Source organism: Passer montanus, unplaced genomic scaffold, assembly GCF_014805655.1.
Source record: "Passer montanus isolate IOZ18808 unplaced genomic scaffold, ASM1480565v1 scaffold6, whole genome shotgun sequence".
Lineage (NCBI taxonomy): Eukaryota > Metazoa > Chordata > Aves > Passeriformes > Passeridae > Passer > Passer montanus.
In genome coordinates, this window is record NW_024371037.1 from 3637977 (window position 1) to 3655861 (window position 17885).

Sequence of the window (17885 nt, forward strand, 5' to 3'; positions counted from 1 at the left end):
CTTTGATATCACTGCTTGTCTCCAGCAGCATGTATTTCTACTGACAGCTTGAAGTCCTATATTCTGCAAGTGACTCAAAAATATGATAAAAATACATGATCTACACATGGAATTCACTGTCATTAATGCATAAATTTTATAGAAGATATATGTGATATTGCAATTCTACCTTGTCAAAATCATACCTGGCCAAGGTGAATGGAGTAGACTACAGTAGCCCAGGACTACAGTAGTTTGCATGTGATTTTCTTGTCACAGAGCCTAAGTGTGTTTGGTAGTACTAAAAATGACCATTTCATTTGTAATTACATTAGTGAAAGAGATGCAATTTGATTTACTATGGTAGTATAGCTATAATCTCAGCCTAATTAATTTCCGTTGGAATCCACATAAATATAGGCACTATCATTAGAGAGCAGTTTTTGCATGACCAGAGCTAAAATTGCTTAAATATCTGCAAAAAATTATTCTTAGCAAATTGTCCAATTAATGCTTGTTACTACTCTTCAAATACATTACTTAATAAACAGTATATGATTAGGTATATTTGTATATAAATCAAGTTATTCAAAATAATTTATTCAGTGCAGAGAAGATGACTTTCACTAAATAATGTATCTACTGCAAAAATGTCCACTCAGCTTGTAGGATAACATTTCTCATGCTTCAGTACTTTTTCCATGTGCCAAAACTGATATGAACTGGAAGAGGTCCCATCACAGGTAATCAGCTGACCATGAGTTCAACTGAGCTCCCTTATCGGACTTCATTTGTTTTCTGCAGCAATTTGTCTATCTCACAGCTGTAATAAGGCAATGGCTTATATTGAGCAGGTACAGAGTTTAAGAACAAGTTATCAGCAAATTAGTTGAACTTAGCAAGGGGGTCAACAGCTACCTGTTACTTTTCCAACAGTTTATATTTGTTCTTCTCCTGGCACAGTTCTACCAAGTGTGCTACAGCCTTGCGATGGTTTAGAGTAGAGCAGAGCAAACGCTCTTCACAGTAGCTAGTGTGGGACTACGCTTTGGATTTGTGCTGGAAACAGTAGGGATGTTTTCATTGTTGCTGAGCAGCACTTGCAGAGTGCCAAGGCCTTTTCTGTTTCTCACACCACTCTACCATTGAGTGGGCTGGAGGTGCACAAGGAGCTGGGAGGGGACACAGCTAGGACGGCTGACCCAAAATGACCCAGGGACATTCCAGAGCAAATGGCATCACGCTCGGAAAATAGAGCTGTGGGAAGAAGGGGCGAAATATTCAGAGTGATGGTGTTTACCTTTCCAAGTAACCATTACATGTGATGGGGCCCTGCTGAACACCTGCCTGCCCATGACAAATTAATTAATGCCTTGTTTTGCTTCTCCTGCACATGTGGCTTTTGCTTCACCTATCAAAATATCTTTATCTCAACTCATGAGTTTTCTTATTTTCACTCTTCTGACTCTCTTTCCCATCCCACCTTCCCATTCCAGCAAGGAAGTGAATGAACCACTGCATGATCCTGAGTTGATGGCTGGGGTCAAACCATGACAACCTTCAATAGCCACAACTGTACAATGCAATGCCAAAATGATATTTGTCATAAGTGTTTTATAATCCTTTGTGTATCTGGCCTAACTTGCCCAGGAAAAAAAACTAAACAAACTGATAAAAAAATTAATTGTACAGTAAACACCAGCTCTGTATTAGTAAAAATTAATACATAGGATAAATTATAATCCTGTTACTAAACCAAATTAGTATTTTATTGCTATATAAGGTAGTATCTCATTTTTATTAGTGTTATCACACATTAGAATAGCATAAAGACGCTTATGAGAATCAGGAACACACTTTATGAAGTAAAATAAAGGCACTTCTTCAACAGCATTTTGTTTGATTTCACCTCAGTATTCTTCAGCTTTTCACAGAACTTGGTGTTCTGCATGGTATTTTAAAATTTCTTCAGTGGCTAGGTATCAATATTTGCCTGAAATCTAGATATTATTGGAAGGAAGAGCAAAATGTGTGTCATAGGACTTCTCAGTGAGCTGGAGTCTCAGGTTATTTCTATGGTTATTTACTCTTCATGCGAGCACATAAAAACATCTTTACAGCAGGCTTGGTCTTTGTCTACTGTAAATCAATGTATTTTTATCAGTCTTTCTCAAATATGGACGTGGACTGTTCTGTTTCTGGGGATGGCCCATTAATGTCTGGATTCAGCTTTAAGTTTTCTGGACTACAAATCTAAACTGAGGTTTCTAGCAAAGTGTTTGGAACATCCCTGACCAATTTATACTATGGACATAGCAGAAATTTCATGCATTTCAGGAAGTTTGTGCATTTGGTACTTGTCCCCACCACCCTGTTCTTAGCTTTATATATTCTAGTCATCTTGTATGTTTTGTGTTACCAAGCGTCTCCACATTGCTTATCAAAATCTATTTATAGGCCATTTGTAGTGTTTCTCTTTATGCAACAACATGATTTCTGTGTCCCAGTACCACAAGGGCAAAGAGAATGTTCTCAGTGTGGCAGTTGCAGTTTTCTTCATGACAAGACACTGATCTTGTGCTACTGAGACCTAAAGCATCTGCATGCTTTGGGAAGATGCCCTTCCTCACCTCCTTAACTCTGGAAAAACATATTCACAGGGTTTTGTTTAATAAATAATAAGGATCCATAAAACTGCTGAAGCATCTCTGGCCAAGCTAGGAAATGGATGTTTCAGAGAGCTGTTATTTCAGTCTACACTGATGAACAGATTTGAAAGATTGATGTGCTCAAATATGGACGTGGACTGTTCTCTTTCTGGGGATGGAGTGGCCCATTAATGTCTGGATTCAGCTTTAAGTTTTCTGGACTACAAATCTAAACTGAGGTTTCTAGCAAAGTGTTTGGAACATCCCTGACCAATTTATACTATGGACATAGCAGAAATTTCATGCATTTCAGGAAGTTTGTGCATTTGGTACTTGTCCCCACCACCCTGTTCTTAGCTTTATATATTCTAGTCATCTTGTATGTTTTGTGTTACCAAGCGTCTCCACATTGCTTATCAAAATCTATTTATAGGCCATTTGTAGTGTTTCTCTTTATGCAACAACATGATTTCTGTGTCCCAGTACCACAAGGGCAAAGAGAATGTTCTCAGTGTGGCAGTTGCAGTTTTCTTCATGACAAGACACTGATCTTGTGCTACTGAGACCTAAAGCATCTGCATGCTTTGGGAAGATGCCCTTCCTCACCTCCTTAACTCTGGAAAAACATATTCACAGGGTTTTGTTTAATAAATAATAAGGATCCATAAAACTGCTGAAGCATCTCTGGCCAAGCTAGGAAATGGATGTTTCAGAGAGCTGTTATTTCAGTCTACACTGATGAACAGATTTGAAAGATTGATGTGCTGATGGGAGTTTTGCTAACTCCTACCAACACAAGTGAAGCTTTAACCACCCCTAACTTCCTGCTCCCATGGCAGAATCAATAAAACATGTCCACACCACAGCAGGGTCAGAGTGCAGCCAGAAGCTATAGCTGAAGTCGTTACTGAAGGTAAGTTTGAGCTTATATGATGGGTTATATACCGTGGTGGCTGAAGTGCTGACACTAATTTCTGTCCTCTGAGGACGTTACTGATGTAGAAGCCCCTGAGACCACTAGAAAAGGCTTAGGATATAAAACCACAACCCTGTTCCTAAATGTAGCAACATTTGTATGTCAGGGTCCTTAGATGTACAGCTGAGCCTTTAGAAATAAAGCAGAATATTTTTTTCTATAATTGGCCTCTTTCAGAATGAATGCAGTCTAAGAAATTATATAATATAATCTTCATTCAGTCTACACCACTTGAAAAAACTGTTATTCCACTATGATTACAATAGGAAACTAATTCAACTATTTATTATGTTCTACAGGATAATTTCAGGAGCCAGTTCTTTAGTTTACTGCACACTTTTGTGGAACAATTATTACTTTTTGATGTAGGTCAAATTATTACCTTGGCTAAGTATTTAGTGGTTTTTATCAGTAATCTTTCACTTCTTATGCTAAAAATAATGTTTCTTCTGCCATGTATGCATTTATTCTACTGTTTGTGATGCTTTCAACATTACTGTTGAGATTATTAGAAACAACAACAGCAACAACAACCCAACTGAACAACAACAACAACAACCACAAAAACTAACCCAGACAACAACAAAAAAAAAATGACTCCCAAAAATCTCAAAACAACAAACAAACATTAAAAAACCACTTCCTGGTGTTGTATGTAATAATTAAATCTTATTCTGGAGGATGCACACTTTCTCAACACATTCACTGTCTTGGAAATCATGCAATTCTCTCTTTCTAAGAAAAAGCTATTTTTACTAAGTTGTTATACTTTGTTCATAACATCAAACTCAGAAAAAACAATATTGCCGCTCTTAGGATTGAGTTTGCTTTAGAGTGTTCCACTTCCCACTGGAACTGATGCTACAACAAGCAATACAGCATCAAAATTTCGGCCATGTTGCAAAATCAATATCTTGCAGATCTTCTGCAAAACAGTAGAAACCATAATGTTTTGATCATTTTACAGTGTTCATCCTTCCTTCCTTCCTTCCTTCCTTCCTTCCTTCCTTCCTTCCTTCCTTACTTTGCTTCACTTTATTTATTTAACTTCAATCAGATTAGAATGTGTAGACAAGAAAACTCCAGCTGCAATTTTTTTTTTTGCATGTGTCTGTAAATAATTTTGTTCAAGGCATAGTATATCACAGCTTTAATCCCAAATCTGCATCTTGGAAGGTAAATCTGTTCATGAGTGTATCTCATTATACTCAGCTGAGGCCATTGGTATCTCAGTTATGATAAAGCTTGCAATAAAACCAGATTACCCCTGAATTAGAAGATATGCTATTAGGAAAATGTTTAAAAGAGAATAGGTAGAGGCATAAATTTAAAGCATTTTCATTGCAGTGGAATAAGAAAAAGTATTTCCACACTCCAATTGGTTTAGAGTTTTATTTCTGTAATCCAATCATAATTTCATTTTCTGGCTCAAAATGCAATGGGCCAGACTTCTTTGTCATGCCAGCTGATGTAGCAACTGTAAAGATATTATATTTTGTTCAATTAGAGCATAAGAAATAGCTGAAGAAAAACAAGCAATTAAGGAAAAGAATAAACCGATATTTCAGGGGTACTTGCTCATCCAGTCATATTTAATCTCTGCCAGTGTAGATTACAAGGCATACAACAACAAAGAAAGTTAACATATTGCATTTATAACCATTTACTGAATGTATTTCACAATCTGTTGAGTACATTTAAAAATTCTTGGAAGCCATCCAAGCTCTTAAAAAAATTGATATATCTCTCATTAGCATTTTGAAGATGTCAGCCATTTTTATATTGGGTAATAGAAAGTAATCTGCCAGGGGAAATAGTGCACTGCTGTGTGTCAGAACAAATATGATTAACATTGTGCCAGATGCATGTCCTCATGAGCTCCCAGGAGGGACTGCAGAAGTAGACCTTGTAGTCAATTATTGAAATTTGAAGTTCCCTGTACCTCTGATTTGTGTAACCCCAACAGTAACTTTCACACAGGGCTACCCAAAATGCTGCTTGTGCATGCCTCCCTACAGAGCATTAATAAGCAGATACATGCACATCATTATCCATTCTTTGCTGATTGTCATTTTGTTCAAGAGAAATTAACATGCTCTACTGCTTCTACATAATAAACATACATTTAGCTAAAAGTCATAGAAAGCAGAAAAAATATTGCTGATGTAGATGTTCATTCCTTTTTGCTTATTAATGGTCTAGGAAAGAGATAATTAACTTGAAAAGTGGTGTAGAAAAAAAGTGCAGTAGTATGTAGGTATAAAAGAACGTATTTTTTACTGGTGTGTTTTAATTTTGCCCCTCTATCTTAGGTTAGTGCACACGGATTTTTTTAAATTATTTCAGGAGCAGAGTGATAGAGAATCAGCACATTTATTGTATTTTTTTTATAAATCTTCTCTGTAAATATCAACTGCATAAATTTTGTCTGATGAGTGATGACACAATATGAATTGGTGAAGTTTGAAGTTGGTCCATAATTAGTGTGGTAGAAAGTGTTTTTGTAAAGTGAGCTGAATTTTTCAGAAAGTCCTTGCTTAAGACTCCTTTCCCTGAAGACCTTTTATGTTGAGATACATATGAGAACTGTTCACTGATTCATAGGCATGATGACAATACAGGTTCTATCATAGGCTAATGGTTCATTCATGGTACTTATAAACATTACAGCTGGAGCAGACAGGAGTCTGTCTGCTCATGACAGTCCCAAGATAGCTGTGTGATGCATTAGAACAGTGTTGAGTCTGAATGAGTAAGTGCTGCTGGAAGAAAAGACTAGTGGATCAAAAGCCTTGACTTGATAGCTGAAGTTCTCTGGGTTTAGCCACTACAGAACAGCCCAAGGAATGAGGTGGCTATTTTTAATATATTGTGCTTCTTTAAAACCATATGAGATAAGGATTTTTCTTATGTTTCCATTGCTTACACTGTGCAAAATCTTCCACTGGGAAATTCATACTGAACAATATTAAAGGGGGAACACACATTTCCCAGTGACTAGCATGCTGTCCATCTATCGCCTCAGCCCTGGAGATGTGATGGGACATGGGTGTAGCACCTCCCATGGTTTCCAAACCAAGCACTTGTCTGTCTGCTGTGTGGACATTGCTCTTGCCATACATTTAATATGAGCTGCTGCCCTAACACCTGCACAAAAGAGTTGTGTCTCGGGTAGGCACATCCCAAATGTGTACAAATTCAATCAGCAAGCTACATGCTGAAGCACTTATGAAAATAACCTGTGCTTGTTTGCTGGTTGGTTGGGGTTTTCTCCTATCTTGCAAAAAAACTATGCTTTATAAAGAGTAATTTTGGCCATAGATGGAAGAAGTGTTCAACACCCAAGTACTGGAAGAACCAATTACCATAAGTTATATGGTAGAGCTCTATACTACAAATTTATTTGAAAAAGATGAGCTATGGTTATGATTAGAGGAGAAAATACAGTTCCTGACATTTCTTTTTACTGCCCACCTCCTCCCCTTCCAGATCCCATCAATTATCCCTCTTTTATCTGATCTGAGTGCCAAGTTTCAATAGCACCCAGACACTGTGAAGGAAAAGACACTGTGCCATCTGGGTTTGCTGTTTTGCTGAGAAAGGAGCATTGATCTCTGTCAATGCTGTACAGATTTTCCTTCTAATTTCCCACCCAACCTCAGTGCACACTGAAAAGGACAGGTGACAGCAGTTATAACTGCATAACTTCACATAGGATGGATAACCTCACTTTGGGCTTTTATTGAGAAGCTGGCTGAGACTAACTAGTCTGATCATGTAGGATGAAAGAATAGGACTTCTGAACTTCCTCATTCAGAAGAAAGTAAATAGAAAGTATTCAATAAACAGTGTCTGGAGGTCTTGGGAGAAGAATACCAAAAATACGCATAGAAATAATAATGTACTTTTTGTAGCAGATTAAAAGTGCAGGTAAATTGTATTCTGACAGAAAACAAGTAAAAGAAAAACAAAACAAATGTACAGTGGCATTTTTTTTCCTATTTTTAAACATTTATTTCCATTAGTGGTTTAATACAATTGAGAGCAATGTAAAGAGAAATGTTCTACATGCCTTACAAATAATTTAAGAGAGTTAGGCTTTTTTTTAATTTCACCATCTTCCTTTATCCATTTGTTCCATCTATCACATGAAAGACCATCTGTTAGCAAAAGATTATTTAATTTTCAGACTGGTCCCTCTCTGGGGGCATTTAGGTCCCAGTCTCTAAGAATGATGTAGTTCTTGTTGGCTCTGTACTTCACTTGCCTTCTGGTGAAAAAGCAAAGCAAAAGCTTGAAGTCTGCGTAAAGAGCTTTCAGACAAAAAGAGTTTTGAGACTGTTCTCAGATGTAGTAGATATGACCAGAGTCCCTTATGGCAGAACAGAAGAATGCCCACAGGCACCTGTTAATAGTACAAAACACACCTCTCAAGAACTTAGCAAACTTATAAGCTTCTGGAGTTTTTAAAAAAGTAACAATGGGCAACATCTACAACCTCCTATGTAAGGTAATTGAAACCTTTGGAAATTGCAGGAAAGAATATCTATTTCAGGCATACAAGTAGGAAGATATTTTTAAACCCCTATCATCCTCATTTCCTTTTTATTCCTGTTTTTACTATGGCTGTTTATCCTTTTCAGCAACAAAAAGGTTTAATTTTTTTATCTGATGCTCTCAGCATCAATAAAATACAATTTGAACGGTGTAATTGGTATGGACTTGCACAGCAACAATTAGATCCAGTCTTAAAATAATGAACTTTCACTTAAGAGAATAGGAGCCGAATTTTAAAGGAGTTTGAGAATCTGGGGGTACAACTGGGAAAAAAATCCATCTTTAAAAGAACAAAAGGATTCTTTAAAAGATTTGTATACTTTTCAGAGGGTTTTGCAAATATGTCTACATATTTATTATGATTTAAATCTTTCAAAAGTGAAGCCTTACGAATCACTTTGAATAATAAGATTTTAACTTCTGGAATATTAATTTTTAAGTTACATCTACTCATATTTAAGTTAAAAGAGACATTTCATTGTGCCTTTATTGTAATATCAAAAGCCAGGAACTGTTTGAAGTGCTTGTTCATCTCATTTCAGTTCCTATTGTATTGGAGACATTCTCCTAATCACTTAGACTGTAGCTCTCTGTTCTTTAGTTCTCCAACCACAGGAGTATTCCCACCCTTTAAGGAGTATTTTGAGGAGTACTAAATTAAATATTGCGAGGTTTGATATCACATGCAAATAGGTACAATTGAGAGGAAAAAAAATTCAAAAAAAAATTTCACTGGAAATAATTGACTATGCTATCAGTGTGCAAATGGGGGTTTACATAAACAAAATAGTGCATGCATATATGTATATGTATATATGTTCATGTGTATCCACACATATATTTTGAGAGGGAAAGCAGATATTTAAATTAGGCAGACAAAAAGTCTAGCATTTAAATGTGTCCTAATCTTCCAAATGTCCTTGGTTTATTTTCCATCTCACTTTGACTTAATTTTTCTAAAACAATGTATTTGATCCCTGAGCAAAACTGATAAAAGAGGTTTTAGACAGACAGAGAGTAAGGAACCTTCCAAGGTTATCAGCTTGTGAGAGCTCTGCCACCTGTATCTTCCCAGAGTTCTTCAGATCTTTCCTACTGTTTGATTTTCCACTCTGCTGTTTTACACCCAGCTGTTAGAGCTTGACCAGGTCCCATAACCCAGGCCATGTCAAGGTTTGAACAGGAGCATGATAATGGAAACAGCATGCTGGCAAGACAGTCTTCTGAAAAGTTTTACAGGAGATTTACAACTGGTTTTGCTGAAACACAAGCTGTGCTGGGGTGAGGAACTATGGGGGGAAATTTTTTGTGAGTTATGAAAAAGCTAGAGCTGTGCCATCCCATTGTAGACAAGACCTTTGAAAGCAGATTATTGAAAGATATTTCAGAAGCATTTAGAATTATTTTAAAATATTTTAGAAGGAAAAAAACAAGAAACATTTTCTACCCCCTCTATCCCCCAAAATTTTGTATACAAAAAAAAACAATTTGTTGATGTTGCAGATTCTTGCTACTGTTGAATTTCTGTGTGGTACATTCACTATAAGGCAGACCCAACATCAATCTGTTCTGTAAAGGGTAATCCCTTCTATAGCAGATGGGCAACTGTTTCTATTTCATATTTTTGCAGCCCAACTTTCAGTAATTATGGACTTGTTTGTGACTGAAATCTGAATGTAAACAGTGAGTTGTTTCTTTTTGTTGTTTACTTTTTTTTTCTTCAGTGGTGATAAAAGCTGGAAAACCAATAAAGGTAGAAACAATTGCAAAATAGGTAGAACACCCTCAAGGAAAATAACACACTAAATTAGTTTCAGTGTTAGAGGTGGAAGTGGTAACACTGTCTTTTATTAAGATTCCCATTATAAGTTGTTGCAGTCTGCAACCCATAATTTTGTTGTGTTTTAAATAATTGAGCTGACATTTCAAAAGCTGATTGTCTTAGTCCAAATTATATTATTTTTGTATGCATTTTAAGTCAGAATGATTTGGATATTTCTGAAAATGAAGCTTGAGAAAATATATTTCTTTGTTCATATTAAATAAGAGAAATGTTTTCTTTGAAATAAAGGAAAAGTCATTTGAAGGAAAAGGAAAAGGCCTTTCTGTCAGGGATGTTCCTTTTCCCACCTGCAGGAAAGGCTGCACCAATTTGTCTGAGTTTTAAATCTGTCTGGACTTAACAGGTCAAATGGGAAAACTCAGAAAAGCCATAAATAGTTGCTTTTATCTGACCTTGGACCTGTTTGTTTAACATTTGACGGTTTGGTCTTTGTGTCACTGTTGTAATCTAGGAACATTGGTGCTGGCAGATCTGTTCAGGAGCTCCAGCACAATTTCTATTCAGAGAATGACCATGGACTAAGCCCAGAGTGCAGGGCAGAGCTCTTACTTGCACTGTGGCAGACAGGTGCTGACTCTTGTATGCCTTTGCCATGTATTGGCACAACACCACTAAGCATTTCTGAGACCTGCAAGTTATTTTTTTAATAGAGATCAAGATGCTTACATTGTACTTGCATCCTTATCTGGATTTCTACATACTTAATCTGTCATACAGCACAGGTAGAGCCAATTATTTATAAATGTGTTGTCTTTTTCTCCCTTTTTTTAACATATTTTTTTACCATTTTTTTACAAGACTGTTCAACTTGTGCAAGATTCTTCACCATATAAGTACATTTCTGTGTGGACAGTACTCCTGCCTCCTGCATCTGTGTTCAGTAAGGCCTGCTTTGACTTATTATTCAGAATACCCGTGTATGATCATACCTACGTGAATGTCTTAGCAGGATTACTGAGCCTACCACCACAACCACAGACAGAGAACCTGCCCATCCTGTGTAGTCTGATTTATCTGCCCCTGGCCCTCTCTCAGGCTCTTCTCCAAGGATTATAAAGGAAAACGCCATGCAGAAGAGTGAGGGAGGAATAAGATTACATTAATTAATAAGTACAAGCAACAATAGGATCGGGAAGGAGGAGAATGGGGATCAACAGTCAGAAGACAGAAAACTGGACTAATCAAGCATGAGACTGGATGCCTGAGGGAAACAAAACTACATGAAGTTTGCAGTGAAGAATGAGACTGGAGTCTGGTGAGTGGGTGATGGCATCCAAAAGCTGGTGAGGAGACAACCTGTATGTTGGTCTGACAAGAAAAATAGCATGAATCAAGGAAGCAGTGGAGAAAATGGTGTCTGGTTTGCTGAAAAAGAATGACAAGGAAAGAATGATTAGATAGCTTGTTGAGGCAAAGGATGAAACTGCCACTTAATACAGCAGGCTGGAAGTAGGATTGCTTAGAAAACTTTGGTAGAATGTAAGGGATGAAATATTGTGGGAACTAACTGTAAAACCAATTTGTGACAAGGAGGTTGTAGGGACAGTAAAACAGAAGAGATTTGGTTGTTGTTTTTGTTTTAGCAGTTTCAAAAGACTCAAGGAAACACCAAATGAGTCACGTTGGGTCTAAGGGTAAAAAGGAAAACAGGAACAAGAAACCAGGATGGTGAAATGGCAATAGGATGCTTGGAGGGGGCCAAAAAACTGGCTCGTGGCTGGACTGAACAGAAGCTTCTGCTAGTGTCCTGGATGGACCCTTGAGTTTAATTCCAAATTTCTCCTATTAGCAAATTTCTTCTTCTATCTGCTAGTAGAAATACCTATGTGGGTGACATTTACACTTATTTCCTGTGCACAGAGCCTAAAAGCCTGCAACTGCTATGTTTTAGTTACTCCTTTAGCTCCAGATCACAATCCATGCTCAGGACACATGGGGAGGCACTGTGATGTGCAGAGAGGGAGTGTCTCTGTTTTCAGGTTGCATCTGAAAGGAAGACACAAAGTCACATATGCACATACTAAACATATACACAGATACATGGTATGTATCTATATAAAGAAAGAAAACAAACCCAAAACTTAAGATATTCAGAAGTTTCAAAAATCCAAGATAAAATTGTCAGGGTATTATTAACTCAGCCTGTTTATACATAAGCACTATGAAACAGTCTTTAGTGATGTGATCATTTCCCCAAGAATCCTCATGCATTTAGTGCATAAGAGGCATATTCAAAGAGTGAATCAGGTCTTATAACTAAGAGTCTGCTTGTAACTAACAAACTTACTTGATGGAACATCAAACAGAAAAGTGAGGATTTTCTGATTCAGATCTTTAAATATGGTTCTGAGGAATTTCGTTTCTTCTCTCATTCTTCCCATCTGTGTGATGTTAGGCAAGTCATCTTTTCTGGGGTCATCACTAATTGCACGTCCTCATGTTCTACATGTTCACCATGAGACATACAGTCCTATGAGAAATTCTCTACAGTCAGAACTACAACTAAACTTAGTAGAACCTGAACCTGAAAAACATGATGATCAGCTTCTTGAGAAAATGGAAGTGTCGCAAGCTGGCACCTTAAACTACTGTGCATGTTCTGACCTTTAACCCTTTTCCTCTGTCCTGTCTTGCATTTCCAAGCTGGAGGTTAAAGTGGCCTTTGCTAATAGGGGTGTTGTAGAAGCAAATTTAGGAATGTTTGTGACATGATCAAGTACTAATCTCTAGTACTGAACAGCATAACTATTCACTTTAGTATTCTGCTTACATGTAGGATAAGGATTATTCAAGGTGGATAAAACCTGAGCCATTGGTCTTTTGCACTAATAACTACACTTGGTTAACCCAAACCACAGTTCTAGACATTTTCCCAAAAGAGTAATCATCTTCTTTCATTTGCATTAAGCAATAAAATGCCCTTAAAAATAAGAGCACATAGTCATGTAATTATGATTAATGTCTTAATGTAAATATACAAAAAGGTTGAATTAGAGTTGAGTAGGTAATCTGAAAGGTGTTTATTCTAAACTCTGAGCAATAGATGCTTCAGTCTTAATAATGTTCTAACAGCATTTCATGTACATTTAGGCATAGAAGAAGTACTTATAAGATAAAAGTGTATGTGTCTCATATAACCATACTACTTGTTTCTTTCACTAGTCTTTTTTTCATGCTTCTCTTTCCATCATTTTGCCAGTGAATTAGGGGAATTCAGTAATGATTTAGCTGAGCTTTGAAAATTTAACCCAATTCTTTTTTAATATAAAATAGAGTGTCTGAACCAGCAGGTCTGAGTACATGTGAAATGAGGTAAAGCAAATTTATGAATCCACAACTGAAATACAGTTTTCAAACATGTATTCAGTGTGTGGGACTTAGTGCAGTACACTTCTGAATTGTTTGTTTTTCCAGCCTCTAGTCCTTAAAGAGGGTACATTATATGTGGCGGTAACCACAGAGGAAGGTCTGCTGCCAAGAAAACATATTACTACAGTTCAGTAATGTAGCCTAATTGTTTTCCCTCTGGTCAAGTTACCCAGAAATACTTGCTTTTCTACAGCTCTGCAGCAAGTTAGTTAGATTAAATGATCTGCCTTCAAGAGAATTAGAGACATTTTCCGAGGTTCTATTACTGAAAAAGGCTTCCTTCTTTCACAAATTATGTATCCTTCCTGATCAGGGTATTTTTACAAATGGAGATTTCTATCGAGAACAATCATTTTATGGTGAAAAATGTTCCTTCCTTGTGGATGCATTACATACCATACTGTGTGGGATTGCTGTAGGACATGAAATGATTTGCAAGTTTCTAAGGGAATAAAACTACAATGGGCAAACAGCAAAATTAACTACGTTGTGTAGGACTAGCTTCTTCTAATTTCTTACCCAGATTTACAGGAGGAGGAATGAATGAACAAAGACTGGTCAGTGTTCCTGGATAGAGTAATCAGCTTCCTTCCTTCCTTATCAGGAGACAGTGGATCTAAAACCACGACGAGTCAAAGATTAGAGAAACTAATTCCTTTCCCCCTTTCAGTATGTTTTCTGAGCTCCCTTAAGGCTCAGTGCTGGGGTTTCACTCAGCATGAGACTCTGCTTTTATGGCACAGTTCAGAGCCTTAGAAAGCGTGAAGATATTCTCAGCACTCTCAGAGCTAAGTGAGACAAATTAGCTTATCAGTCTCTGGTGGAAAGCTGAAGATTGTTTCTTTACTTATCTCTAAATAACCTACTATTAAGCTAAATTTGATAGAGGAAAATTCTGTCATCTGAGAAAAAAATTATAAAGTCTATGAATCAAATAAAATTTTCTGTAATTGATCTAATGAGCTGAAAAGGGCTGTTCTTCAGTAGTGTAATTTAGAAGACCCTGCTTTGCTGATTCTATATATAGAAAATGATCTATTGATCTGATCTGCTACACTAATTGAAAAGCTAACAAAATAGACTGAAGAGAAAGGATTCTGTGAGGTATAGATAATAGAAATAATTTAAATATTTTATATTGATTTAAAAGGACTGCAATTAAGTCTTTCTGGTAATTAGTAATTTCTTTTTTCTACCAGGATAAATACATTGTGCCTCAACACAGTTTCTCACACAGCAGAGTACAAAGCAAAATTGGCCAACAGTCTGGCCTTTCCTAAGAGGTAAAATGAAACATAACTTAAAAAAAATTGGGGTTTCACAGAGATTCTTTGAGAGGAGTGTGCAACTTGACTGGTCCTATGAGCTGCACAGGAAATTCTTCATGTGTCTCAGTCACAAGAGGCATATCCACAACCAAGAGGAACAGGACCTCCAGAAATAGTTCACATAAGAGATAACAGCAGCTCTGCAAGGCCCTGGTTGCTTTATTTCCAGGGGTTACAGAGCTGTCTCTGCTGCCTCTTTCCATCCTCTCATGGCTTCCTGCATCACTTCTGTTATATTATGGGGTGTAGGCATGAGAGAAGAAATTTGTCTTCACATTATAGGCAGGCTTGAGAGTCACTACTTATCTAAAGGATACGAATAAGCTACCAGAAGAGAACTACAATACAATGAAGTCATACTGAACTTGCACTTATAAAATTTGGACTTCATGGCTCATCTTCAAGCCTTTGTAGTTTCTCTTTATTCAGTAATTTTCCTTTCAAGGAACCTTGTGAAAACTTCTGAGCAAACTAAAATAGTAATGTATTTTTGAGGGGAAAAAAAAAGTATTTACAGCAGGTAAATGATTATTTACTCCCTTTTTTAGTATATGCACATACAACTTTTCCAGCAGCTTTTGTAACTTGGTTATGCCCGTTTTCAATACACTACATAAAACCCCCCATGGACTCATCTTGATTTTCCTAATTATATATGTAGGCTACATCAGTCAAAACAAAGTTTTTAGAAACACTACAATCCAGAGATTTCTGATACATTTCATAGAAAAACAAACAAAAGATGGAATTCACCAGGAATTTGGGACATCATGCAGTTGGGCTTTTTTTGCTGTTGACAAACAGCAGCCATTGGAAAGTCTTGAAGAAGATTTTTTACGACCTTTTCACCACACTGAAAGTCGTATTTTATTTTAGATGTAGCCAGAAAGTATTTTACCAGTAGGTTTTTTTTCAGCCTTTTAGTTTTCTCTGTTTAGAACACAAGGGCTTTGGGATGTTGTTAGCTTCTGTTAGTAATCGATGTGTTTCTGCTGGTAAATTTATTTGCTGTAATCAAGTTTTCTAAAAATTTTAAAATCTCTGTGGTGGGGTTCTTGAAGTACTAGGTCAGCTGAGACCCTTTAATAGGAAAAAAATTTGTTAATGGAGTACTGTTGAGAAGAACTCAGCATGAAATTTGTCTTTATAGTTGGCCTGACAGTCATAGTCCTAATTTTCTACTTGGTGCTTCAGACATAATAAAAATTCTAGACAAATATTTTGAAGGTTAAAGTTATTAATTTTTACTTTTGCAATGGAGTACAGAATAAAAGTAGAAATGTGAAAGGGTGTTGCAACTTCAGAATTAACTGTCTGAAATGTAAGGGCAATCCTGGAAGGAAAGCAATTTGAACAAAATTAGCTCTGAATTTTAACTCTGTCTAGAAGGCCGTCATGTTTTTCCTGTCAATCTCTTTATTTAATAATTTAAGATTTTAAACAAACAATGTAATATGAACCACAAATGACAAAGAATATTCAGGGACTATATAAGAAAACCTCTCAAGTAATGTTGAAGAACAAAAATTCTATTATTTCTGATAATTGCTGTTCATTCATTAGAAGATACATTGGACAGGATTCTCCATCAACATCTGTTCCCTTACTTCTGTCAAAGAAAGGCTTCTTATTTACCTTTATCCTAAATTCAAAATCATTGTTCTCCACTGTGCATACACGTCCTAGACTCCCTATTGTCTTGCACAGTGTTATTGTTTATACAATTTTATACAATTTCAAGGTGAATGTGAAAAGCAGAATGCTTTTATATGTAGCACGTGTATTCAAGTGAGTAAATTAAGTGCATATGTATGCATTGTTTATTCTTATTAATGATCCAAGGATCATGGTTATCCTTTTGTAAAACCAGATAATTTTGCAATATTATAAAGAATTATTATAATTTATTTTCTTTTATTTAGGAAATCTATTAAACCCACTATCACAGCAATTAGAAATGAAATTACTTCATGTACTATGAAAATGGCTTTATTTTGCAGGGACTATTCCCATTTTTCCAATAACTTACATAGTTATATAAGTTACATACTTTTGCATGAAAATGAACATAACTCTCCCAATCTACAGGGTCTTATTCTGCACACTTCATAAGCCAAAGCCAGAAGACATCGAGCTATAACAGGCTTCACTGCTTTTAAGGACATGTATATATGTACATGTTTGTGCTAGTGATGTACTTGCAAGCAAATAAAGTGGTTAAAACATTAGAAAAGGGCCCAAATGTCCAGTCTTCTCTACAAATCAGCCAATTATTAAAACAAGAAACAATAAACCCTTTCCCTCCTACCCAGAAACCAGCCTTCTGGTGAAAAAAAAAAAAAGAAACTTATTGAACATTTTAATGGAGACGGCTCCTAGTGTAACCTTCGTTCCAGCATTCAGGTGTTAACCTTGAAACATTGAAATATGTTGTGCTTCACAGTCCTTTGCCAGTGCCTGATGACTTAAATCTTATACACGTGTTTTAATTATGGCAACGTAATGCAGTTGTTTCCTCCAAGTAGTGCAAGTCCATACTGGCATTTCTTCAAGCTGTTTTAAGTGTTAATTCCCATGCATTGTATAGCATAACTACTTAGTGGAATTCTTTAAAGGTTTTTCAAGAATTCTTCAGCTTTGTTTCTCCTTTGTGTGAAACAGAACCCACTCTAGGACACTCTATAAACTGTCATTTGGTTAATAGTTCTTTTCTATTTCCTAGAGCCAAATATAATATTCTGTTCTGTATTTAATAGCTGTAAACATTACAAGAGGTTAATTTCACCATTAACTTCTCTTGGAAATTTCCTTTTGAGTGTGATCCAATTGTTCCATGTCTTTTTTTTTGTATGTTTTGTTCTCATTCTTCATAAAATATTCTATTTCTGTCTTTCCTTTTAATCCATGCTGTAGAGAGGTACTTTCCCATTATTATGTAGCAGGAGATGCATCCACAACAATAGTAGGGAGACGGGCATTCTGTCCCAAAGGGAATGACCTGGGGGTATTCTAATGAAATGCTAATTCAGAGGTCATGAAAATGGGGATCAATGAGAAGGAGTATGACCCTGTGACTGTGATGGCTGTCACCAGAGAAAGGACTGCTGAAGCACAGGCTGTCAGCTGGGGCAGGTTCTCTCCAAAGACTCTGAGCTGAGCATAGGTGAGTGCTTTAGGCAGTAGAT